The sequence below is a fragment of the Cavia porcellus genome, unplaced genomic scaffold (assembly GCF_034190915.1).
Source record: "Cavia porcellus strain 051 isolate PalLab524CR breed Dunkin Hartley unplaced genomic scaffold, mCavPor4.1 scaffold_19, whole genome shotgun sequence".
In the NCBI taxonomy this organism is placed as follows: domain Eukaryota; kingdom Metazoa; phylum Chordata; class Mammalia; order Rodentia; family Caviidae; genus Cavia; species Cavia porcellus.
In genome coordinates this window covers 11,394,099-11,406,542 of record NW_026947502.1, presented here as the reverse complement: position 1 = coordinate 11,406,542, position 12,444 = coordinate 11,394,099, and the positions used below count along the sequence as shown (strand labels likewise).

The 12,444-nt window shown below is 36.6% G+C and overlaps 1 protein-coding gene across 2 annotated transcripts in view; it reads right to left on the bottom strand.

The window, feature by feature from the left end:
* Positions 1-12,444, bottom strand: part of Sgcd (sarcoglycan delta) — a 554,972-nt gene that overhangs the window by 130,265 nt on the left and 412,263 nt on the right. The gene's annotated exons all lie outside the window — the stretch shown is intronic.

Sequence of the window (12,444 nt, the reverse complement as noted above, 5' to 3'; positions counted from 1 at the left end):
ATGATTATCTTTCCCATGAGGAGCTAGTATGTACACACGTCACATCTTAATTCTTTTTATTCCTTTCCTCTCCTCTCTGACTCCTTCCCTCCATCTCTAGGTATTCTTCCCATTTGAAAAAGGTCTGTTTTTCCTATTACCTATCTCTTATTTTGCATTATATGTATTGTTTCTCACAAAAGAACCGTGTCATATTTAAGCTCATGTGTCTCATTTATTTGGCTTAACATTATTGCCTCAAAATGCATCGATTTTCTTACAAATGACTCAAGTACATTCTTTTTCATGGTAGAGTTGTACTCCATTATGTATAAACACCACAGTTTATCTTTTTTTCCTTGATGGACATATGGGCTTCCAATATACACATGTAACTGTATGTATGTTTAAGTGTGCAAGACAGATAAGCATACTACTAATTCTCTGTTAGTTCATCAAAAAGTATAGTTTGTGCTATCACTGTTCATTTTTTTATGCTTAGATTTTGTAACTTGAACTACAGTATGTAATACATTAACTAGTGATTTCTTACTGTTATCTTTTTGAAATCCTGTATTATTTCTACCTTTCTTTCTGTTTCTTTTTTTAAAAGTAAAAAATATTTAGCTGCTATGAATTATGTGACTATGAACATAAGTATGCATGTTTCACTGTAATATGATGTCTTTAACTTATTCAGGAATATGCCTGAAAAGGGAATAGCTGGGTTGAATGAAATTTCTAGTTTTACTTTTTTGAGGAATCTCCATGCTGATCTCCGTAGTGGTTGTACTAGTTTACACGCCTACTAACCATGTAGAAAGGTTCTTCCTTCCCCCGCAGCCTTGCCGGCTTTTGTTACTATTTGATTTGTTGATGACAGTGATTCTTTCTGGAGTAAGATGGAATCTCAGTGTTCTTTTAATTTGCATATCTCCAATAACCAGTGATGCTGAACATTTTTTCATTTATTTATTAGATGTTGTTTGTACATCTTCTTCCTAGAAGTGCCTGTTTCAGTTGCTCATTTATGTATGAAGTTTATTTTACATCAGATGCTGTTCCGCACTTGTTTTCGCTTCCCTTATCTTCCTAGTGTAGGCCTTTGCAAAATCTCAACAAACAGTATTTAATATTCTTGTAACTGAGGTGCAAACTCTCCTTCCCTTCTTTTCACTCTACTGTTAGATTAGTTCTAACGCATTGCCATGTTCAAATTATTTCATCTTATTCATGCAACAAATATTACCAAACAACTTACTTTGTGCAAGGCACTATTCTAAATTCTGCTAGGCAAAACTTCCTGCAGTCAAAAAGCTTATACTATATAAGCATAAATTGGGAAAAATAAATGTATGCCATAGCATGTTATGATCACTGCCATACAGAGCAAAAGAGCATAATGATGGTTTCTACAAGCAATCAGAGAGTAAATATTTTAAGATTTGTTGATCCTTGGATCTCTATCTCAACTGCACTATTTTTGCCATTGTCCTGCAAAGTGACCATCAGCTGGGTGCAGTGACGCACACCTGTAATCCCAGCACTCTGGAGGTGCAGGCAGGAGGATCCGCCTAAGCTGCATAGCAAGCTCAAGGCCACCTACACTACAGAGTGAGAATCTGTCTCAAAAAGCTAAGGGGAAATAAGGAAAGAGCTACCCCACACAGTAAGTAAATGACCATGTCTGTGTTCTAGTGACACACTATTTACATTATTAGGCAGGAGTTTTAGCCTGATTTGGCCTATTGGCTGCATCTTGCCAACCCCATTTAAATATGGCATCTAAAGGACATATTTAAAAAACTAATCTAAAGTATAAGTAGATCTAATTAACAATGAGAATAGCACTTTATTAGTATGCTTTATTTTAAAGAGACTAAAACAAAACAGATCAGAACAAAACAATGCAAGCAATATAGATTTTCAAAACAAGACAACAGAAAATCAAGAACAGCGACCACAATGTCTACCAATTCTCTCCCAAAATAGTTGTCCATAACTTCACATCCAATGAAGTCAAACAAAAAGAAACAATATATAATCTATCAAAACAAAAGAATGAAAGCATTACTGGCCTTCAAAACCAGACAATAGGAAAACCAAAAATGGCTACCATAATGTCTCTTGTTCTCTTCAAAATAGCTGTCTATTCCTTCATACATGTTGCAGTCAAATAGAAAATAGCCTAAAACCAATCAAAATAAAGAATAAAAGCATTATTGGACTTCAAAACAAGAAGAAAGAAATTCAACAATGGCTACTATAATGTCTCATTTTCTTAAAGGAGCTGTTTGTACCATCACATGATAATGAAGATAGTAATAAAATCCATTCTTGTAACTCTTTAGGATAAGTTCTAGACATGTAAAAATCTATGTATGTATATCTGTCTTTTCTGTATTAGAGGGAAAAATAAAATGAAACAAAATAATGATAAAAACTAAAGAGACAACAAGTAACAATAACAAAGAGCCCAAAATAATAGCAATGTAGGCTTTCAAAACAAGATGGTAGGAACATAAAACTATTTTGCATAGTTATCTTCAAAAGAGTTACTCTGATTTAAAATTGACCTAATCCTGTAAATGCTGTTTTGTTCCAAGAACTAAAAGAATTAATAGTATAATCATCTTAGTTATCTTAAGTGTATATATACTAATTTATATCTTTTTTCTCTTCCTTTTCTCATTTTCACCAAGTTATTTTTTCCTCCCTTTCACAATATTTATTGAAGATTTTGTATCTTATTTACTCTAGTCTCTTACACTAGGGAGACAGTATTGTTTTTACATGTGTGACTTTATTTCACTTATGAGTATGTTCTCAAGTCATATCCATTTACCTAAAAAAGCCTCAGTGTGATCCTTCTTTATAGCTGAGTACAAAAGTACCACATCTTCTTTATCCACTCCTCAGTTGACAGGCATTTAGGTTGTTTCCAAGATTTGGCAATTAAAAATTGTGCTGCTAAAAACATGGGTTCCCATGTATCTCTGTGATATGACATTTTCAGTTCTTCTGGAAATATGCCCAGAAGTGGAATAGCTGGGTTAAATGGGACATCCAATCCCAGCTTTTTGAGGAACCTCCTGATTCCCATGGTGGCTGTACCAGTATACACTCCCACCAACAGTGCAGGAGAGTTCCTTTTACCCCACAGCCTCTCCAGCATTTGTTACTAGTGGTTTTCTTGATCCTGGCCATTCTTTTGGGGTAAGATGGAATCTCAGTGTAGTTTTAATTTACATTTCTCTAATAACCAGTACTTCTGAACATTTTTTTCATGTATTTATTTGCCATTTGTCTTTCTTCAGTTGAGAAATGTGTTTTCATCTCAGATGCCCATTTTTAGATTGGGTCTTTGAATCTGGGAGTTCTGATTTTTTGAAATTATTTATATGTTCTAGATAAAGTCCTTTGCCAAAGGGACAGGTAACTAAGATTTTTTTCCCAATTCATGAGATTTTTTTTCACTCTGTTGGAGGTTTCTTTTGATGTGCAAAAGCTTCTTAACAAGATGAGATCCCAGTTGTTGATTCTAGGAAGTATTTCCGATGCAGTTTGATTTTTGCTCATGAATTCTCTGCCGATGCATCTTCAAGATTTCTACTACTTTGTTTTCCAGCAGATTTAGTATTTCTGTTTTAATATTTAGATCTTTGATCCATTTTGACTTTAGTGTATGGTGATCGGCATGGGACTAGTTTAAGTTTTTGGTATATGGAGAGCCAGTTTTTACACCATTTATTGAAGAGGCTATCTTTCTTCTAGTGAACACATTTGGCCCCTTTGTCAAAAATAAGGTGGCTGAGTTTGTTTGTAGTCATAGTTGTATCTTCTGATCTATTCCACTGATCTTCAAGTCTGTTTTTATTCCAGTATCATGCTGATTTTATTACAGCAGCTTTGTAGTACAACTTCAAGTCAGGGATTGTGATGTCTCCTGCCTTGCCTTTGCTGCTTAGAATTGCCTTTGCTATTCTAGGTCTCTTCTGGTTCCAGATGAATTTTAGGAATGATTTCTCTAGATCTGTGAGGTATGTTAATGGTATCTTGATTGGAATTGCATTAAATCTGTAGAATAGTTTTGGGAGAATGGCCATTTTGTTCTTCCTATTCATGAACAAGGAGTATCTATCCATTTTCTGAAATTCTCTTTGATTTCTTTTTTCAGAGTACTGTGATTTTCACTGAATAAATATTTTACTTCTTTTGTTAGGTTGATTTTTTTTTTTTTTTTTTTTTTTTTTTTGGTCTTTTTCGTTTTTATCGGTACCAGGGATTGAACTCACGACTGCCTGCTTGCAAGGCAGGTGCTTATGCCGCTGAGCTAAATCCTCAGCCCCTGTTAGGTTGATTTCTAAGCATTTCATTTTTTTGCATGCTATTATGAAGGGTGTGGTTTCTCTTATTTCTGAGTTTGCTGTCTGTGTACAGGAATGCTATTGATTTTTGAGTGTTGACTTTGTATCTGGCTATATTACTTTAATAAACTTGGTTATTAGATCTAAAAGTCTTTCAATGGAGTTTTGGGGGTCTTCTATGTAGAGAATCATGTCATCTACAAATAATGATAGTTTAACTACTTGCTTTCAAATCCTTATTCCTTTTATTTCTCTCTCTTGTCTAATTGCTCTGGCTAAAGTTTCCAGGACTATGTTGAATAAGAGTGGAGACAGTGGACATCCTTGTCTTGTTCCTGATTTTAGAGTGAGAAATTTCAGTTTCTGAGCATTTAATATGATGCTGGCTGTTGGTTTGTCATAGATGGCTTTTATCAGATTCAAGTAAAGCTTATCTATTCCTGATTTTCCATAGGAATCTTATCATGAATCAGTGTTAGGGCTTATCAAAATGTTTTTCTGCATCTATTGAAATGATCAGGTAGTTTTTATTGTTGGCTTTACTGATATGGTGCGTTACGTTTACTGATTTGCATATGTTGAGCCACCTCTGAACTCCTGGAATTAATCCCAATTGGTTGTGGTATACAATTTTCTTGATGACTTGCTCCATTCTGTTTGCTAGTATTTTATTCAGGATTTTTGCATCTATGTTCATTAGGGAAATTAGCCTGTAGTTCTCTTTTATGGTTGACTCTTTCTCTGGCTTTGATATTGGGGTAATACTTGATTCTAGGAATGAGTTAGGGATAACTGATTCCCTTTCAATTTCATTGAAGAGTTTGAGGCATGTTGGCATCAAGTCTTCCTTGAATTTCTTGCAGAATTCAGCACTGAATCAATCAGGACATGGGCTTTTCTTTGTTGGTAAGGTTTTAATTTCATTTTTAATTTCATTAATTGAAATTGGGTTATTCAGCACTTTTATATATTCTTTATCCAGCTTTGGTGATTCATATGTGTTTAGGGATTTGTCCATTTCTTCTGTATTATCAAACCTATGAAAGTAAAGGTTTTTGAAGTAAATATTTATGATCTTCTGTATTTCCATAGGATCTATAGTGATTTCATCCTTTTCATTCTTTTTTGCTTGAATTTGAATTTTTTCTTTCCTTTTTTAAAGTAAAGTTGACAGGGGCTTATCAAATTTTTTATTCTTTCAAAGAACAAACTCTTTGATTTATTAATTCTTTTTTTTTTTTTTTTTTTTTGCTTTGACTCTATAATTTCGTCCTTTCTTTGGCTTTGGGTTTGACATGCTCTTCTTTTTCTAGATGTTTGATGAATAACATCAGGTTGTTTATTTGTGTTTGTTCTGTTTTCCTGATGTGGGAATTCACTACAATAAATTTCCCTGTAAACATTACTTTCATTGTACCTCACAGGTTCTGGTGAGTTGTATTTGTATTTTTATTTGCTTTTACATACTTTTTAAATTTCCTCTGTGAACCATTGATTGTTCTGGAGTGTATTATTTAGTTTCCATTTTTATGGAGTTTTTGCAGTTTCTTTTGTCATTAATTTCTAGTTTCATGGTACTATAATCAGATAATATACATGGGCTAATTTCAATCCTTTTGCATTTACTTAAGCATATTCTGTGGGCTAGTATATGGTCTATTTTAGAGAATGCCCCACGTGACACTGAGAAGAATATATATTCTGATGTTTGGGGTGGAAAACTCTGTACAAATCCAGTAAGTCCATTTGCTCACACTTTTGATTCAGTTCTTTGCTGACTGACTGTCTAGTTGATCTGTCTCTGTATCAACGGGATGTTGAGGTCTCCCATTATAATTGTGTTATTGCTTATTTCATTTTTTATTTCTTTAATATTTGTTTTATATAGCTGGGTGCTTCAATATTTGATGCATATATATTAAGGATTGTTCTCTCTTCCTCTTGAAGTTTTCCCCTATTATATAGTGATCTTTATCTCTTCTGGTCATTCTTGGTTTGAAGTTCACATTGTCTGCAAACAGAAGAGCTATCTCTGGTTTTGTTTCTTTGTTTGTTTCTTTGTTTTGTTTTGTTGCGAAGGAGGAGTTCCCGTTGCATGATGTATTGTTTTACATTCTTTGATTTGCCATCTATGAATATTCTTTTGGGTTAGATGTTTCTTTTATACAGCATATAGTTGGATGTTGTTTCTTGATCCATTCTGCCAGTCTCTTTTAATTGGTAAATTGAAGCCACTTACATTATTTATTATAAGTAACGTAGATTGGCTTATTTTTGTTATGGTACCTTTCTGCCATTGGTTATTCATGTTCATCCACTGTTCAATTGTTGCCCTGTTTAGTGGGTTTCTTTTTTCTGTTAGTGTTCTTGAAGTCATAGTTATTTTTATGTCTATCCAGAATATGTTTCAGTGTTTTTTGCAGGGTTGGTTTGGTGGTCATCAAGTCCTTAAGTTGTTCTTTTTTGTGGAAGTATCTTATTTCTCCATAAATTTTGAAGGACAGTTTTGCATGGTACATCTGGGTTGGAAATCATTTTCTTTTAGGATCTGAAATATTTCACTCCATGCTCTTCTTGATTTCATTGTTTGTGTTGATAAGTCTGCTGCGATTCTCATGGGCTTTCCTTTATAGGTGATCTGTCTTTTCTAACAGCTTTTAATATTCTGTTCTTATGTTGAATTTCTTGATTATTATATGTATGGATATAGAATTATTTTCGTTATGGCTAATTAGAGCTCTATATGCTTTACTTATCTGTATGCCAGTCTGCTTTCCCACGTTTAGGAAGTTTTTGGCTATCACTTCTGTAAAGTCTTTTAATATGATTTGTGTTGTCACTTTCTTTTTCATTTACAACTGTCAATCTTACATTGTTTTCCTTTGCATCATCTTGCAACTGTTGAATTGTTATTTCCTGATTCCTTGTTATTTTTAAAAAGTATTGTTCACTAGCTGAAATCTTGTCTCTGTGGTCTGAAAGTCTATCTTCTCATTTATTCAGGCAGTTTTACCAGCTTTTTATGGAATTTTTGATTTCCTGGATATCTCTTTGAATCTGTTGCATGCATTCTGTTTCTTTCTTATATTGTTCATTCAAGGTTTCCATCTTTTTATTCAATTTTTAGAACTATGTGTTCAGCATTTGTTTTATTACATTTATCATTTCTTTTACCTGCGAGATTATTTCTGATGTGAGTTCCTTTACAGCTGCATAGAGTTGTATCTTTACTTCAGTTGCTATCATTTCAGAAGTTTCAGATATATGGCTTACACTTTCTTCTAAATCCATGTCTCCTAGGCTTGCTTGGAATGGGCTAGAGGCTTCAGATTGCATTTTGCTCTTTTGTTTTGTCATTTTCCTGTATTCCCCTGGGGAAGATGAATGCAAGGTGTCAGTTGCTTCTGGGGAAGAAGTCTGTCTGTACTGTATGGGACTTTCTTCAATCAAGTTGGGGTCATTAGGCTGGTCTTATCAAGTCCCTGGTGGCACCTGAAGGATCCTCAAATAGGGGAGAATGATGGCTACCTTCAGGACACCCCATGTGCCACTCTGAAGCCTCCTGGTTGCTTGAGATCACTGGATGGGACTCTCCATACCAAGGCTGAATAGCTGGGTGGAGTATGCTGTGCCAGCCTTCAGCTAGTGCCACTAGATGCAGAAGGTTCTCCTACCACTTGGGGTCTCTGGGTGGGGCCCACCAGTGTCTGGAGCCTTATGCTTTGTTTATAAATGCATAATTTCACAATGAAATTAATCATTAATGATAACCAAAGTCATGTTTTTGCTCGTGTTGAAATGAATATGTATGTTAGATACTCAGGTTTTTACATTGTTTATTTTCTTATTCCTTTCTGAAGGCCATTTCTGTACAATATTTAATGACTACTTTTTATAGTGAAAACTGACTATATCATGCCTCATCTTGTGCACTAATTTTAAGCCTTTTTGGTAATTAAGTGGATGGACCTGACTATAAGCCTCAATTCTTTAGCGCTAGCAAGCCTTGCAACACTGAAAACTCAAGTACACAAAAACATGGTATGAAGCTGATATCCAAATGACAGAAAGACCTGAAAGACTGAGAGAATGGTGGCCTCCTAAAGACAATTAAGGATGTGGGCTTGGAGAGGAAGGGTCTGGAAAAAGTGGCATCAATTCTGGTGCAGACAATAAAGCAGAAGTGATGCAAAGATACTCATATGAGGGAATAGAGCCCGGGCTCGGAAGCTGGAATTGAGAAGGCAGTTTAGGGCCACTACAGACCTGGGAGTCATCCGGAATGAAGCAAATGCTGAAATCACACCTAGAACATTTGTAGATGTGGGATTTTCAATATAAATGTGAAAACAGTAAAATAAGGACTAAAGAACAGGGGCATCTTCACTTAGGTGGCCCCAACTATGAAACCACACAACTTACATAGGAGAAATGTGGTAACAGAGAGTAAGAAAAAGGTCAAAAGGAGAGAGCTGCAGAAACCTCTTGCACCATTCTTAGGATGCCACTGTGAAGACTGCCGTGAGACAGATTGCAGAGCAGAATGGGCAAGATTGCCTCTATTCAATCCTCACTGCCATTTGCTCTGTGCAGAAGTTTTGGCAAGTTATGAGATGACTTTGTGTCTCAGCTTGGTCACTTATAACTGAAGATGACAAGCTCATGTGCTTCTCCTGAGACTGTCTTTAGGATCAAGAGCGTTTCTCCACGGTAAGTGATGACGTTAGCACTTTGCCCAGAGTAAACATTTTATATGTTAGCTGTGTCTATATTGTGGCTTTTCTGGGTTTCTGTGGCCAAAACAGAGCCTATTCTTATCTAAAAGTAACAACAGGGTTGCTCTATGATTTTCCCATGATTGTCTTAGGTCAGTAAGTACAAATATTACTAAGTGTTAGAGTCTCAATGACAGCATTCAGGGTCCACCTGAGTTTCAGTAGGTCCAGCAAACAGCATGAGTTTACCTTTCTAGTAGCCCATAGCTCATGCTCTCCATCCAAGAACCATACTTTGAGAACAAACTGTCACAGTGAGTAGGAAGAAACCCTATAATATTGGTAATCAATCAGGCCTTCAATTCCTACACTACCAAAATCCAACTTGAGAACACACATACTAGAGAAATCTTTACCTGCACACAAGGCAATACGGTATTTTCAAGTTTTATTCTGGCCCCAGCTGTGTCGAAGAAATGTACTTATTCAAATTTATCTGATGCGTAAAAATGCTATAAAGTTCGAAGCCAGTTTTTTTGTTTGTTTGTTTGTTTGTCTGTTTTTGTGACAAGTGTTGAAGACAATGTCAGGTTTTTCTGGGTCCTATGAAGCACAAGCTGACCAACAGAATCCCTATTGTCAATAAAGCCATGGTGGATACTGTGTTTACTTGTGTGTCACACACTGTGTGATTCACTCTCCAGGAACCCACTGGGCCATTTTGTTCTCCCGACAGTGCTGAGAGCCAGACACATAGAGCCATAAAACAATACCTAGGAAAGTAGAGCCACAGTTCCCAGGCCATGGAAGAGAAATGAGAGAAACTAGTATTTCAAGCTGGAGCTAACTATAAAGCTTGTGCTTAGTTAGTCAACTGAAGAGGTTTTACCTGCTCTTTCTCCAAAAGAGACAAAACATAAATCTGCTGCAGTAACTGCATCCTGCCTACATTTTATTTATGTCTCCCTTGCCTTGCCTTATCTTCCCCAGGTGCTAAGTTATCAGATATCTGAACCATTCTTTAAGAGGCATGGCTTCTAGTTCTTTTTTCATAATAGTCAAAGTCCTTTGAGTATGCTGACCATTGTCACTGTCTCAGAAACTGAAGAGGTGGGTGTCATTATACAGAGGGGTGTGTATGGTACTAAAAAGTGAACCCAGGGCCTTCTGCACATCAAGCACATCTGTAATACTGAGCTACATACATTTTTTCCCTCAGAAGAATTTTATAAATTATTATGATCCCATAAGTACAGACATTACATCCAAGACGCAACATCATTTTAGTTCCCTACTGCTTATTCCCCACCCACTACCGACTAATGCAAATGACTTTTTACATAATATTTGCTTATATCTTATAGAATATTCATTCTTTATTTTGTTTGTCCCTTTTTGTTTTAGACACATGGATGCTAAAGATTCAAGAGGAAAGCAGACTTGGATAGGGTCACTTGGATCCCAAGAGGTATAGCAGTGATTCAGACCCAGCTCTCTATGGGATGCTACCATGAAATATGCATTCACATTCCATCCTCCCAAGAGCTCGTACAGCCTCATAGCACAAACAGGCAAACTTCTCATTAAGCTGAAAATGCAACTGCCTCAACTTCTGGTTCCACACCATATGGTTGAATCCCAGCTGACAGGAAGCTCTTTCCTGGAACACACTGGGCTCATTTCACCAAGCAGGTTGACATGAGATTTATGGGGGAGTCATTTCCAAATCCTTTAAGCACTGGCTGCAGCAGTGGTGTTTATTTTGATGCTTCCTTTCTATATTTTTACAGCAAAGAAAGCAAATGCTAATGATGGAGAGAGACAGGTTGTATTCCATATTATTCTCAGAGTGAAATATCACTAATGTGATCACAAATAACAATGCTCATTTTATAGCCAGGAAAAATCAAAGGCCTGAAGGATAAAGGAAGGCATTCAGACCACCCCACAGGTAATTGGCTGACTGGGCATGAGACTGCATCACCTTACTGCTTCTGCACCCTGTATTTTTGCCACCGTGCATCCCTCTAGACTTTTTCAACTTCTAAGTCTGCTAAGGATATGATGCTACAGTGTTGAGGAGCCTGGTAAAGGGAAGTCAGTACAAGAGAATCTGCGGGCTGTGGAGTGCGTGTGTGTATGTGTTGTTAGACTATGCTAGGCACTCAAAACTTCCTCTTTTGTGAGGCTGGAATATCTGCATGGTGGAGAAAATCTAGAATTCAGAGATGACACTAGGGATGGAGTTCTAAGGATTATCCACCAAGAAAAATGGATATAAATATGTGTATCATGGTGTTGGGGAGGGGGAGTAGTGGTGGGGTAAGGGGATACCAGATAAGCAGACTGACTGTGGCAGAGGTGACAGGCAGGAAGAGCATAAAAATAATGGCGGTGAGAGAAGATGAAAAGTGCAAATAATAATGCCAAGAACAGATAATTCCAGTCGAAAGAATTTATAATAATAACTTAAGATAATAACAGCTAGCTCTTACCGAGCACTTAATATTTTAGCCAATTTACTGCTGTACATAGATTATTTCCTTCAGTCTTCCAACAATCTGGGAAGACAGATTCTATTATACTAATTTTATAGCTCAACAAACAGATCCAGGCAGGTTAGATAACTTGCTTAAGGACAGAAATGGGATTAAAACCACAGTGGGTTAGTCTTAGAGCCTGAGCTTTTAACCACTATGCTATGGTGACTCTTAGGGCACAAAAGAACAACTAGGATTAGTGTAAACAGGAACAGTAGTCCAAGGTGAAACAGCAGCATCATCTGTACCCATTGACAAGAACGATTCTTGTGTACAAGGCCCAAATATGATCTCATTTAATTCTCAGACAACTGGAGATAGTAAATGCTTTCAGCCCTGTTGAGAAGAAAGGAACCAGGCTTAGGGATGTCAGCAAATTGCCAGAAGTCATATACCTCATAGGTGGCAGCCATGGGTGAAAGCCAGGTTTGCTTCAATAGCAACGCATGAACCAACCTGCACGACAGTTCCAGGGCACAACCAGGGAAGTCATATTTACTGTGAACTTAAATTCAGCAACTCCAACAGTGGGATGAGAGGAAATTCTGCAAGCGTTGGTACTATCAAATTCGCAGGCACTTCCACCATGGAAATAATTTACTAAGTCATGGTTGGATATATGAATCTAAACTTTTCAGAAGTTTTCCTCCACGATTCTTAATTTGGAGCTGTGTCTAAGGATTGCTTTTTCATGCACCATCTCTACTGCAGCAAGCAAAACTGTCAGTCTGTGAGTATTGCATACCCTATATTACATTTTTTTCCTGTAAGCACATGTCCCAGCCCAAATCTCAGGGCTGAAAGGTGCAACCAATGAATATGTGGCATGAAAAATTTCCACCA